The following is a 13,637-nucleotide window of genomic DNA, read 5'->3' on the forward strand; positions in this document are numbered from 1 at the left end:
GTATGGACATAAAGAGTAGTTTCTTTGTTGGGTCTCTATTTGCAAACTGAGAAAGTCAATATATGCAGCACACTTGTGCTCCGGTGATGCAAGGACTGTGCTTTAGGAGCTGTGCTTAAGGCTGATTTCAATTGTCACAGGCATGATGTAAAACTCATTGTAGCATGATGGGTGTGCTAATCCATGTATTTCAAACAAAAGTAAACAAAACAGAAACACCACGAGTGCATCTGTATTTGATCTCCTAACAGAGATAAGTTATGCTACTTAGCTAATTCTTAAAAGTAAATTCCTTCTAGTCTCCTGACAATTAAAATCCATGCAAAGCAATGTTTATGATGCAGTATCTGTGCACTAGGGACTGCTTTCCATGCCAATGAAACAGCTTCCAGTGATCAGGTAAAGTTCTTCATATTATTCCTAGAGAGTAACATTCTGTCTCTCAAAGGCAATGAAACAAGTAAACATTGGTTGCTGGGATTGAATTTTGCTTCCTAATGGGGTGAAGACAATTCAAGCCAGTTTCTTAAACATTACTACAGGAAGCATAAACTTTGGTGAGTGTGTTCTCATTTTGTTTCCTAACAGAGGTTTTGCTAATTAGCTGAATTTCAAAAGTTAATTTCATCAATTCTATGGCAAAGAAAAAATCCTTGCAAGGCAATGTCAAGCATACAGAATTTGCGCAATAGGTTATGCTCTATATGCCAATGAGAGCACTACAGAGATCAAGTAAAACTCTTTATATTATGCCTAGTTAGCAACAGTCTGTTCCTCAAATGGTAAGAAACAAGAGAACTTTGGTGGGGTTGTGAGAATTTTCATCCTAATGATTGAGAAGTCAGACTCCTTAGCCAGATTTAAAGCTATGATTTTCAAGTGCCAAAAATGAGCAAAAGCTGGAGAGTGAGCCCAAAGAGTCTTTTAACAGTGGTTTCTGTAGTGTAGTGGTCATCACATTGGCCTAACACTCGAAAGGTCCTCAGTTCGAAACTGGGCAGAAACATCCTTCTTGATAGCACACTAGTGGTGCAATTGTTGTTTGTAAACAGTGTATGAAGTGGGTGTCTCTTTTTGCAGTTTGCCCTTTAGGTCCTGAGACTGAGACACCAAGCTCCTTGTCTAATCGCAGCATCATTTTGTCATAAATCCTGTTAACTACCAGACCTTTTGGGGGGATAATTATGGATTGATATATATGTTGAACTCTCTTGATTTTTCTAGAGTAGTGGACAATGCATTTGCTTTCCAGGTCACAGGTCCCAGCTTATATACTGTGCAGAAGCATTTCTCATCCATTTTTGCTGTTTGAAATAGTTGGAACAAAGGGAAGCATGGGCAGGCGAGGCTAAAGAACTGCACAGGGAAATCAACTTAAACTCACCATCATGGAACTGCAGCTGAGCTGCTTTTTAACTGTATTCAAAACGTTAAAAGAAGGCAATACTGTTCATGACTTCAAAGTACAATTGAGAGGAGTGAGGTTCTGAGGACAACTATTGGGACTGCAAAGAAAGAGATCTTTGGGTTTTATGGCCTTAAGCAGTGAAGATCTCACATGGCCCTGCTGCATAAGTTTAGAAAGCCAGAACAGAACCTACCATTTTCCAGGACCACCAGTTTGGACTGAAGTGTCGCTCGGACAAGAGGGTTCCCTGTCAGCTAAACAATATTTTTTCTGCAAGTTTGAATCAGATATTTCTGAAAAATTACAATTGTGAACCATTTGAATTTTAGGTACATCTGCTCATTATTAGCATTTTAGGCCATCCAACATACCAACTAAATTTGCGTAAAATGGCAGCTATTTGTGAACTTGCAAATATGAAAGGTTTTGGCATAAATGATATTCATTCTTTTACTCAATAACTTGCACTCATTATCAGTTTTGGGGATGAGTTGGTGAAAAGATTATTCTGAAAGTGAAGTGATACCATACTGCATCAAGGAGTCTGCATGATTTCTGTAGTGAAGTGGTCATCACGTTTGCATTATATGTAAAAGGTCCTTGAATTAAAGCTGAGCAGAAACAGTAGTTGGTTCTTTGGTTTCTGTCTCTTGTATTTGAAGTAGACATCAGGGAATCGAACGGCCTTCTTGCAGCAGAGTGAAAAGATTTTTTGAACTCCCTAGTTACTCCGATTGAGTTCTCCAATTCCTGTACTCCAAACTCTGGAACTATAACTCATGTGAAATCCCCAACGTCTTCTTCTGCAACTTGGTTCCACATTGTGCAAAATTAAAATTTCAAGATCAGAAGATTACTATCATCTTAGTATGGACATAAAGAGTAGTTTCTTTGTTGGGTCTCTATTTGCAAACTGAGAAAGTCAATATATGCAGCACACTTGTGCTCCGGTGATGCAAGGACTGTGCTTTAGGAGCTGTGCTTAAGGCTGATTTCAATTGTCACAGGCATGATGTAAAACTCATTGTAGCATGATGGGTGTGCTAATCCATGTATTTCAAACAAAAGTAAACAAAACAGAAACACCACGAGTGCATCTGTATTTGATCTCCTAACAGAGATAAGTTATGCTACTTAGCTAATTCTTAAAAGTAAATTCCTTCTAGTCTCCTGACAATTAAAATCCATGCAAAGCAATGTTTATGATGCAGTATCTGTGCACTAGGGACTGCTTTCCATGCCAATGAAACAGCTTCCAGTGATCAGGTAAAGTTCTTCATATTATTCCTAGAGAGTAACATTCTGTCTCTCAAAGGCAATGAAACAAGTAAACATTGGTTGCTGGGATTGAATTTTGCTTCCTAATGGGGTGAAGACAATTCAAGCCAGTTTCTTAAACATTACTACAGGAAGCATAAACTTTGGTGAGTGTGTTCTCATTTTGTTTCCTAACAGAGGTTTTGCTAATTAGCTGAATTTCAAAAGTTAATTTCATCAATTCTATGGCAAAGAAAAAATCCTTGCAAGGCAATGTCAAGCATACAGAATTTGCGCAATAGGTTATGCTCTATATGCCAATGAGAGCACTACAGAGATCAAGTAAAACTCTTTATATTATGCCTAGTTAGCAACAGTCTGTTCCTCAAATGGTAAGAAACAAGAGAACTTTGGTGGGGTTGTGAGAATTTTCATCCTAATGATTGAGAAGTCAGACTCCTTAGCCAGATTTAAAGCTATGATTTTCAAGTGCCAAAAATGAGCAAAAGCTGGAGAGTGAGCCCAAAGAGTCTTTTAACAGTGGTTTCTGTAGTGTAGTGGTCATCACATTGGCCTAACACTCGAAAGGTCCTCAGTTCGAAACTGGGCAGAAACATCCTTCTTGATAGCACACTAGTGGTGCAATTGTTGTTTGTAAACAGTGTATGAAGTGGGTGTCTCTTTTTGCAGTTTGCCCTTTAGGTCCTGAGACTGAGACACCAAGCTCCTTGTCTAATCGCAGCATCATTTTGTCATAAATCCTGTTAACTACCAGACCTTTTGGGGGGATAATTATGGATTGATATATATGTTGAACTCTCTTGATTTTTCTAGAGTAGTGGACAATGCATTTGCTTTCCAGGTCACAGGTCCCAGCTTATATACTGTGCAGAAGCATTTCTCATCCATTTTTGCTGTTTGAAATAGTTGGAACAAAGGGAAGCATGGGCAGGCGAGGCTAAAGAACTGCACAGGGAAATCAACTTAAACTCACCATCATGAAACTGCAGCTGAGCTGCTTTTGAACTGTATTCAAAACGTTAAAAGAAGGCAATACTGTTCATGACTTCAAAGTACAATTGAGAGGAGTGAGGTTCTGAGGACAACTATTGGGACTGCAAAGAAAGAGATCTTTGGGTTTTATGGCCTTAAGCAGTGAAGATCTCACATGGCCCTGCTGCATAAGTTTAGAAAGCCAGAACAGAACCTACCATTTTCCAGGACCACCAGTTTGGACTGAAGTGTCGCTCGGACAAGAGGGTTCCCTGTCAGCTAAACAATATTTTTTCTGCAAGTTTGAGTCAGATATTTCTGAAAAATTACAATTGTGAACCATTTGAATTTTAGGTACATCTGCTCATTATTAGCATTTTAGGCCATCCAACATACCAACTAAATTTGCGTAAAATGGCAGCTATTTGTGAACTTGCAAATATGAAAGGTTTTGGCATAAATGATATTCATTCTTTTACTCAATAACTTGCACTCATTATCAGTTTTGGGGATGAGTTGGTGAAAAGATTATTCTGAAAGTGAAGTGATACCATACTGCATCAAGGAGTCTTTGCATGATTTCTGTAGTGAAGTGGTCATCACGTTTGCATTATATGTAAAAGGTCCTTGAATTAAAGCTGAGCAGAAACAGTAGTTGGTTCTTTGGTTTCTGTCTCTTGTATTTGAAGTAGACATCAGGGAATCGAACGGCCTTCTTGCAGCAGAGTGAAAAGATTTTTTGAACTCCCTAGTTACTCCGATTGAGTTCTCCAATTCCTGTACTCCAAACTCTGGAACTATAACTCATGTGAAATCCCCAACGTCTTCTTCTGCAACTTGGTTCCACATTGTGCAAAATTAAAATTTCAAGATCAGAAGATTACTATCATCTTAGTATGGACATAAAGAGTAGTTTCTTTGTTGGGTCTCTATTTGCAAACTGAGAAAGTCAATATATGCAGCACACTTGTGCTCCGGTGATGCAAGGACTGTGCTTTAGGAGCTTTTGTTTAAGGCTGATTTCAATTGTCACAGGCATGATGTAAAACTCATTGTAGCATGATGGGTGTGCTAATCCATGTATTTCAAACAAAAGTAAACAAAACAGAAACACCACGAGTGCATCTGTATTTGATCTCCTAACAGAGATAAGTTATGCTACTTAGCTAATTCTTAAAAGTAAATTCCTTCTAGTCTCCTGACAATTAAAATCCATGCAAAGCAATGTTTATGATGCAGTATCTGTGCACTAGGGACTGCTTTCCATGCCAATGAAACAGCTTCCAGTGATCAGGTAAAGTTCTTCATATTATTCCTAGAGAGTAACATTCTGTCTCTCAAAGGCAATGAAACAAGTAAACATTGGTTGCTGGGATTGAATTTTGCTTCCTAATGGGGTGAAGACAATTCAAGCCAGTTTCTTAAACATTACTACAGGAAGCATAAACTTTGGTGAGTGTGTTCTCATTTTGTTTCCTAACAGAGGTTTTGCTAATTAGCTGAATTTCAAAAGTTAATTTCATCAATTCTATGGCAAAGAAAAAATCCTTGCAAGGCAATGTCAAGCATACAGAATTTGCGCAATAGGTTATGCTCTATATGCCAATGAGAACACTACAGAGATCAAGTAACACTCTTTATATTATGCCTAGTTAGCAACAGTCTGTTCCTCAAATTGTAAGAAACAAGAGAACTTTGGTGGGGTTGTGAGAATTTTCATCCTAATGATTGAGAAGTCAGACTCCTTAGCCAGATTTAAAGCTATGATTTTCAAGTGCCAAAAATGAGCAAAAGCTGGAGAGTGAGCCCAAAGAGTCTTTTAACAGTGGTTTCTGTAGTGTAGTGGTCATCACATTCGCCTAACACGCGAAAGGTCCTCAGTTCGAAACTGGGCAAAAACATCCTTCTTGATAGCACACTAGTGGTGCAATTGTTGTTTGTAAACAGTGTATGAAGTGGGTGTCTCTTTTTGCAGTTTGCCCTTTAGGTCCTGAGACTGAGACACCAAGCTCCTTGTCTAATCGCAGCATCATTTTGTCATAAATCCTGTTAACTACCAGACCTTTTGGGGGGATAATTATGGATTGATATATATGTTGAACTCTCTTGATTTTTCTAGAGTAGTGGACAATGCATTTGCTTTCCAGGTCACAGGTCCCAGCTTATATACTGTGCAGAAGCATTTCTCATCCATTTTTGCTGTTTGAAATAGTTGGAACAAAGGGAAGCATGGGCAGGCGAGGCTAAAGAACTGCACAGGGAAATCAACTTAAACTCACCATCATGGAACTGCAGCTGAGCTGCTTTTTAACTGTATTCAAAACGTTAAAAGAAGGCAATACTGTTCATGACTTCAAAGTACAATTGAGAGGAGTGAGGTTCTGAGGACAACTATTGGGACTGCAAAGAAAGAGATCTTTGGGTTTTATGGCCTTAAGCAGTGAAGATCTCACATGGCCCTGCTGCATAAGTTTAGAAAGCCAGAACAGAACCTACCATTTTCCAGGACCACCAGTTTGGACTGAAGTGTCGCTCGGACTAGAGGGTTCCCTTTCAGCTAAACAGCATTTTTTTCTGACAGTTTGAATCAGATATTTCTGAAAATTACAATTGTGAACCATTTGAATTTTAGGTACGTCTGCTCATGAAACGCATTTTAGGCCATTCAACATACCCACGAAATTTGCATAAAATGGCAGCTATTTGTGAACTTCCAAATATGAAAGGTTTTGGCATAAATGATGTTCATTCTTTCTCCTAAATAATTTGCACACATTTTCAGTTTTGGGGATGAGCTCGTGAAAAAATTGTTCTGAAATTGCAGTGATACCATACTGCATCAAGGCATTTTTGCATGGTGTCTGTATTGAGTTGGTCATCACGTTTGCATTATGTGTGAAAAGACCTTGAATTGAAGCTGAGCAGAAACATTAGCTGGTTCTTTGGTTTCTGTGTCTTCTATTTGAAGTAGACACCAGGGAATCGAATGGCCTTCTTGCAGCAGAGGGAAATGGTTTTCTGAACTCCCTAGTTACTCCAATTGAGTTCTCCAAGTCCTGTACTCCAAACTCCGGCATTATAACGCATGTGAAATCCCTAACCTCTTCGTCTGCAACTTGGTTCTACATTATGCAAAATGGAAATTTCAAGATCAGAAGATTACTAGCATCTTAGTATGGACATAAAGAGTAGCTTCTCTGTTGGAAAAAAATATCCCATCACTGTCTCCATTTACAAACCGAGAAAGTCAATATATGCAGCAGGCTTGTCCTCCGGTGATGCAAGGACTGTGCTTTAGGAGGTGTGTTTAAGGCTGATTTCAATTGTCACAGGGATGATGTAAAACTCATTGTAGCATGATGGGTGTGCTAATCCATGTATTTCAAACAAAATTAAACAAAACAGAAACTCCACGAGTGCATCTGTATTTGATCTCCTAACACAGATAAGTTATGCTACTTAGCTAATTCTTAAAAGCAACATCCTTATAGTCTCCTGACAATTAAAATATATGCAAAGCAATGTTAATGATGCAGAATTTGTGCACTAGGGACTGCTTTCCATGCCGATGAATAAGCCTACAGTGATCCGGTAAAGCTCTTCATATTATTCCTAGGGAGTAACATTCTGTCTCTCAAAGGCAATGAAACAAGAAAACATTGCTTGGTGGGATTGAATTTTGCGTCCTAACGGGGAGAAGACAATTCAAGCCAGTTTTTAAACTATGCCTTGCAGGCACCAAAAAGGAGGAAATGCTGGGCTGATCCTGAATGATCAGTGCTGTAGGGTTTCTGTAGTGTAGTGTTTATCACGTTTGCCTCACACGTGAAAGGTCCCTGGCTCGATACCAGGCAGAAACACAACTCTTGGTAGATGTGTAACTGCTGTCCTTTCAATTGAATGGAGAGCCGTTCTTCACAGAGAAAAGTCAGACTCCTTAATTAACGGCCAAGCTGATTAATTAAAACTCTTAGCATAATGGCTATTCTAATTCAAGTCTTTCAAGCATAAACTTTAGTGAGTGTGTTCTCATTTTGTTTCCTAACAGAGGTTATGCTAATTAGCTGAAATTTAAAAGTTACTTTCATCAAGTCTATGGCAAAGAACAAATCCTTGCAAGGCAATATCAAGCATACACAATTTGTGCAATAGGTTATGCTCTAAATGCCAATGAGAGAACTACAGAGATAAAGTAAAACTCTTCATATGCCTAGTTAGGTACGTGCCTAGTTAGCAACAGTCTGTTTGTCGAAGGGTAGGAAACAAGAGAACTTTGGTGGGGTTGTCTGAATTTTCAACCTAATGCTTGAGAAGTCATACTGCTTAGCTAGATTTAAAGCTATGATTTTCAAGCCCCAAAAATGAGCAAAAGCTGGAGAGACAAAGAAGCATTTTAAAGTGGTTTCTGTAGTGTAGTGCTCAGCATGTTCGCCTGACACGAGAAAGGTCCTCTGTTCCATACCTGGCAGAAACATCCCTCTTGATAGCACAGTAGTTGGGCACGTGCTTTTTGTAAGCAGTGTATCAAGTGGGAGACTCTTTGTGCGGTTTGCCCTTTAGGTCCTCAGACTGAGGCACCAAGCTCCTTGTCTAATCGCAACATCATTTTGTCATAAATCCTGTTGACTAAAAGACCTTTTTGGGGGATCATTATTGATTGATATAGATCTTGAACTCTCTTGATTTGTCTAGAGTAGTGGTCATTGCATTTGCTTTCCAGGTCACATGTCCCAGCTTCCATACTGTGCAGAAGCATTTCTCTTTCATCCATTTTTGGTGTTTACTGTATAAAATGGTTGGAACAAAGGGAAGCATGGGCAGGCGAGGCTAAAGAACTGCACAGGGAAATCAACTTAAACTCAGCATCATGGAACTGCAGCTGAGCTGCTTTTTAACTGCACTCAAAATGGTAAAAGAAGGCAATACTGTTCATGACTTCAAGGTAGAATTGAGAGGAGTGAGGTTCTGAGGACAACTATTGGGACTGCAATGAAAGAGATCTTCGGTTTTTATGGCCTTAAGCAGTGAAGAGCTCACACGGCCCTGCTACATAGGTTTAGAAAGCAAGAACAGAACCTACAATTTTCCAGGACCACCAGTTTGGACTGATGTGTAGGTCGGACTAGAGGGTTCCCTTTCAGCTAAACAGCATTTTTTTCTGACAGTTTGAATCAGATATTTCTGAAAATTACAATTGTGAACCATTTGAATTTTAGGTACGTCTGCTCATGAAATGCATTTTAGGCCATCCAACATACCCACGAAATTTGCATAAAATGGCAGCTATTTGTGAACTTCCAAATATGAAAGGTTTTGGCATAAATGATGTTCATTCTTTCTCCTAAATAATTTGCACACATTTTCAGTTTTGGGGATGAGTTGGTGAAAAAATTGTTCTGAAATTGCAGTGATACCATACTGCATCAAGGCATTTTTGCATGGTGTCTGTAGTCAATTGGTCATCACGTTTGGATTATGTGTGAAAGGACCTTGAATTGAAGCTGAGCAGAAACATTAGCTGGTTCTTTGGTTTCTGTGTCTTCTATTTGAAGTAGACACCAGGGAATCGAATGGCCTTCTTGCAGCAGAGCGAAATGATTTTCTGAACTCCCTAGTTACTCCAATTGAGTTCTCCAAGTCCTGTACTCCAAACTCCGGCACTATAACGCATGTGAAATCCCTAACCTCTTCGTCTGCAACTTGGTTCTACATTGTGCAAAATGGAAATTTCAAGATCAGAAGATTACTAGCATCTTAGTATGGACATAAAGAGTAGCTTCTCTGTTGGAAAAAAATATCCCATCACTGTCTCCATTTGCAAACCGAGAAAGTCAATATATGCAGCAGGCTTGTCCTCCGGTGATGCAAGGACTCTGCTTTAGGAGCTGTGTTTAAGGCTGATTTCAATTGTCACAGGGATGATGTAAAACTCATTGTAGCATGATGGGTGTGCTAATCCATGTATTTCAAACAAAATTAAACAAAACAGAAACTCCACGAGCGCATCTATATTTGATCTCCTAACAGAGATAAGTTATGCTACTTAGCTAATTCTTAAAAGTAACATCCTTATAGTCTCCTGACAATAAAAATCTATGCAAAGCAATGTTAATGATGCAGAATTTGTGCACTAGGGACTGCTTTCCATGCCGATGAATAAGCCTACAGTGATCCGGTAAAGCTCTTCATATTATTCCTAGGGAGTAACATTCTGTCTCTCAAAGGCAATGAAACAAGAAAACATTGCTTGGTGGGATTGAATTTTGCGTCCTAACGGGGAGAAGACAATTCAAGCCAGTTTTTAAACTATGCCTTGCAGGCACCAAAAAGGAGGAAATGCTGGGATGATCCTGAACGGCCAGTGCTGTAGGGTTTCTGTAGTGTAGTGGTTATCACGTTCACCTCACATGCGAAAGGTCCCTGGCTCGATACCAGGCAGAAACACAACTCTTCGTAGATGTGTAACTGCTGTCCTTTCAATTGAATGGAGAGCCGTTCTTCACAGAGAAAAGTCAGGCTCCTTAATTAACGGCCAAGCTGATTAATTAAAACTCTTAGCATAATGGCTATTCTAATTCAAGTCTTTCAAGCATAAACTTTAGTGAGTGTGTTCTCATTTTGTTTCCTAACAGAGGTTATGCTAATTAGCTGAAATTTAAAAGTTACTTTCATCAAGTCTATGGCAAAGAACAAATCCTTGCAAGGCAATATCAAGCATACACAATTTGTGCAATAGGTTATGCTCTAAATGCCAATGAGAGAACTACAGAGATAAAGTAAAACTCTTCATATTATGCCTAGTTAGCAACATTCTGTTTCTCGAAGTTTAGGAAACAAGAGAACTTTGGTGGGGTTGTCTGAATTTTCATCCTAATGCTTGAGAAGTCATACTGCTTAGCCAGATTTAAAGCTATGATTTTCAAGCCCCAAAAATGAGCAAAAGCTGGAGAGGCAAAGAAGCATTTTAAAGTGGTTTCTGTAGTGTAGTGCTCAGCATTTTTCGCCTGACACGAGAAAGGTCCTCTGTTCCATACCTGGCAGAAACATCCCTCTTGATAGCACAGTAGTTGGGCACGTGCTTTTTGTAAGCAGTGTATCAAGTGGGAGACTCTTTGTGCGGTTTGCCCTTTAGGTCCTCAGACTGAGGCACCAAGCTCCTTGTCTAATCGCAACATCATTTTGTCATAAATCCTGTTGACTAAAAGACCTTTTTGGGGGATCATTATTGATTGATATAGATCTTGAACTCTCTTGATTTGTCTAGATTAGTGGTCATTGCATTTGCTTTCCAGGTCACATGTCCCAGCTTCCATACTGTGCAGAAGCATTTCTCTTTCATCCATTTTTGGTGTTTACTGTATAAAATGGTTGGAACAAAGGGAAGCATGGGCAGGCGAGGCTAAAGAACTGCACAGGGAAATCAACTTAAACTCAGCATCATGGAACTGCAGCTGAGCTGCTTTTTAACTGCACTCAAAATGGTAAAAGAAGGCAATACTGTTCATGACTTCAAGGTAGAATTGAGAGGAGTGAGGTTCTGAGGACAACTATTGGGACTGCAATGAAAGAGATCTTCGGTTTTTATGGCCTTAAGCAGTGAAAAGCTCACACGGCCCTGCTACATAGGTTTAGAAAGCAAGAACAGAACCTACAATTTTCCAGGACCACCAGTTTGCACTGATGTGTAGGTCGGACTAGAGGGTTCCCTTTCAGCTAAACAGCATTTTTTTCTGACAGTGAATCAGATATTTCTGAAAATTACAATTGTGAACCATTTGAATTTTAGGTACGTCTCCTCATGAAACGCATTTTAGGCCATCCAACATACCCACGAAATTTGCATAAAATGGCAGCTATTTGTGAACTTCCAAATATGAAAGGTTTTGGCATAAATGATGTTCATTCTTTCTCCTAAATAATTTGCACACATTTTCAGTTTTGGGGATGAGTTGGTGAAAAAATTGTTCTGAAATTGCAGTGATACCATACTGCATCAAGGCATTTTTGCATGGTGTCTGTAGTCAATTGGTCATCACGTTTGGATTATGTGTGAAAGGACCTTGAATTGAAGCTGAGCAGAAACATTAGCTGGTTCTTTGGTTTCTGTGTCTTCTATTTGAAGTAGACACCAGGGAATCGAATGGCCTTCTTGCAGCAGAGCGAAATGATTTTCTGAACTCCCTAGTTACTCCAATTGAGTTCTCCAAGTCCTGTACTCCAAACTCCGGCACTATAACGCATGTGAAATCCCTAACCTCTTCGTCTGCAACTTGGTTCTACATTGTGCAAAATGGAAATTTCAAGATCAGAAGATTACTAGCATCTTAGTATGGACATAAAGAGTAGCTTCTCTGTTGGAAAAAAATATCCCATCACTGTCTCCATTTGCAAACCGAGAAAGTCAATATATGCAGCAGGCTTGTCCTCCGGTGATGCAAGGACTCTGCTTTAGGAGCTGTGTTTAAGGCTGATTTCAATTGTCACAGGGATGATGTAAAACTCATTGTAGCATGATGGGTGTGCTAATCCATGTATTTCAAACAAAATTAAACAAAACAGAAACTCCACGAGCGCATCTATATTTGATCTCCTAACAGAGATAAGTTATGCTACTTAGCTAATTCTTAAAAGTAACATCCTTATAGTCTCCTGACAATAAAAATCTATGCAAAGCAATGTTAATGATGCAGAATTTGTGCACTAGGGACTGCTTTCCATGCCGATGAATAAGCCTACAGTGATCCGGTAAAGCTCTTCATATTATTCCTAGGGAGTAACATTCTGTCTCTCAAAGGCAATGAAACAAGAAAACATTGCTTGGTGGGATTGAATTTTGCGTCCTAACGGGGAGAAGACAATTCAAGCCAGTTTTTAAACTATGCCTTGCAGGCACCAAAAAGGAGGAAATGCTGGGATGATCCTGAACGGCCAGTGCTGTAGGGTTTCTGTAGTGTAGTGGTTATCACGTTCACCTCACATGCGAAAGGTCCCTGGCTCGATACCAGGCAGAAACACAACTCTTCGTAGATGTGTAACTGCTGTCCTTTCAATTGAATGGAGAGCCGTTCTTCAGAGAGAAAAGTCAGGCTCCTTAATTAACGGCCAAGCTGATTAATTAAAACTCTTAGCATAATGGCTATTCTAATTCAAGTCTTTCAAGCATAAACTTTAGTGAGTGTGTTCTCATTTTGTTTCCTAACAGAGGTTATGCTAATTAGCTGAAATTTAAAAGTTACTTTCATCAAGTCTATGGCAAAGAACAAATCCTTGCAAGGCAATATCAAGCATACACAATTTGTGCAATAGGTTATGCTCTAAATGCCAATGAGAGAACTACAGAGATAAAGTAAAACTCTTCATATTATGCCTAGTTAGCAACATTCTGTTTCTCGAAGTTTAGGAAACAAGAGAACTTTGGTGGGGTTGTCTGAATTTTCATCCTAATGCTTGAGAAGTCATACTGCTTAGCCAGATTTAAAGCTATGATTTTCAAGCCCCAAAAATGAGCAAAAGCTGGAGAGGCAAAGAAGCATTTTAAAGTGGTTTCTGTAGTGTAGTGCTCAGCATTTTTCGCCTGACACGAGAAAGGTCCTCTGTTCCATACCTGGCAGAAACATCCCTCTTGATAGCACAGTAGTTGGGCACGTGCTTTTTGTAAGCAGTGTATCAAGTGGGAGACTCTTTGTGCGGTTTGCCCTTTAGGTCCTCAGACTGAGGCACCAAGCTCCTTGTCTAATCGCAACATCATTTTGTCATAAATCCTGTTGACTAAAAGACCTTTTTGGGGGATCATTATTGATTGATATAGATCTTGAACTCTCTTGATTTGTCTAGATTAGTGGTCATTGCATTTGCTTTCCAGGTCACATGTCCCAGCTTCCATACTGTGCAGAAGCATTTCTCTTTCATCCATTTTTGGTGTTTACTGTATAAAATGGTTGGAACAAAGGGAAGCATGGGCAGGCGAGGCTAAAGAACT

General features: G+C 39.4%; 3 non-coding genes across 3 annotated transcripts; all 3 read left to right on the forward strand.

Annotated features, from left to right (window-relative positions):
* Positions 1–5,486: 5,486 nt before the first annotated feature.
* trnav-aac (transfer RNA valine (anticodon AAC)) lies at positions 5,487–5,559 on the forward strand. Its single transcript has one exon. It is a non-coding gene; the product is annotated as a tRNA-Val (tRNA).
* Positions 5,560–10,029: 4,470 nt separating this feature from the next.
* trnav-cac (transfer RNA valine (anticodon CAC)) lies at positions 10,030–10,102 on the forward strand. The gene has a single exon. It is a non-coding gene; the product is annotated as a tRNA-Val (tRNA).
* Positions 10,103–12,599: 2,497 nt separating this feature from the next.
* trnav-cac (transfer RNA valine (anticodon CAC)) lies at positions 12,600–12,672 on the forward strand. The gene has a single exon. It is a non-coding gene; the product is annotated as a tRNA-Val (tRNA).
* The last annotated feature ends 965 nt before the right edge of the window (positions 12,673–13,637 follow it).

The sequence above is a fragment of the Electrophorus electricus genome, chromosome 2 (assembly GCF_041902795.1).
Source record: "Electrophorus electricus isolate QZ-2024a chromosome 2, ASM4190279v1, whole genome shotgun sequence".
NCBI lineage: Eukaryota > Metazoa > Chordata > Actinopteri > Gymnotiformes > Gymnotidae > Electrophorus > Electrophorus electricus.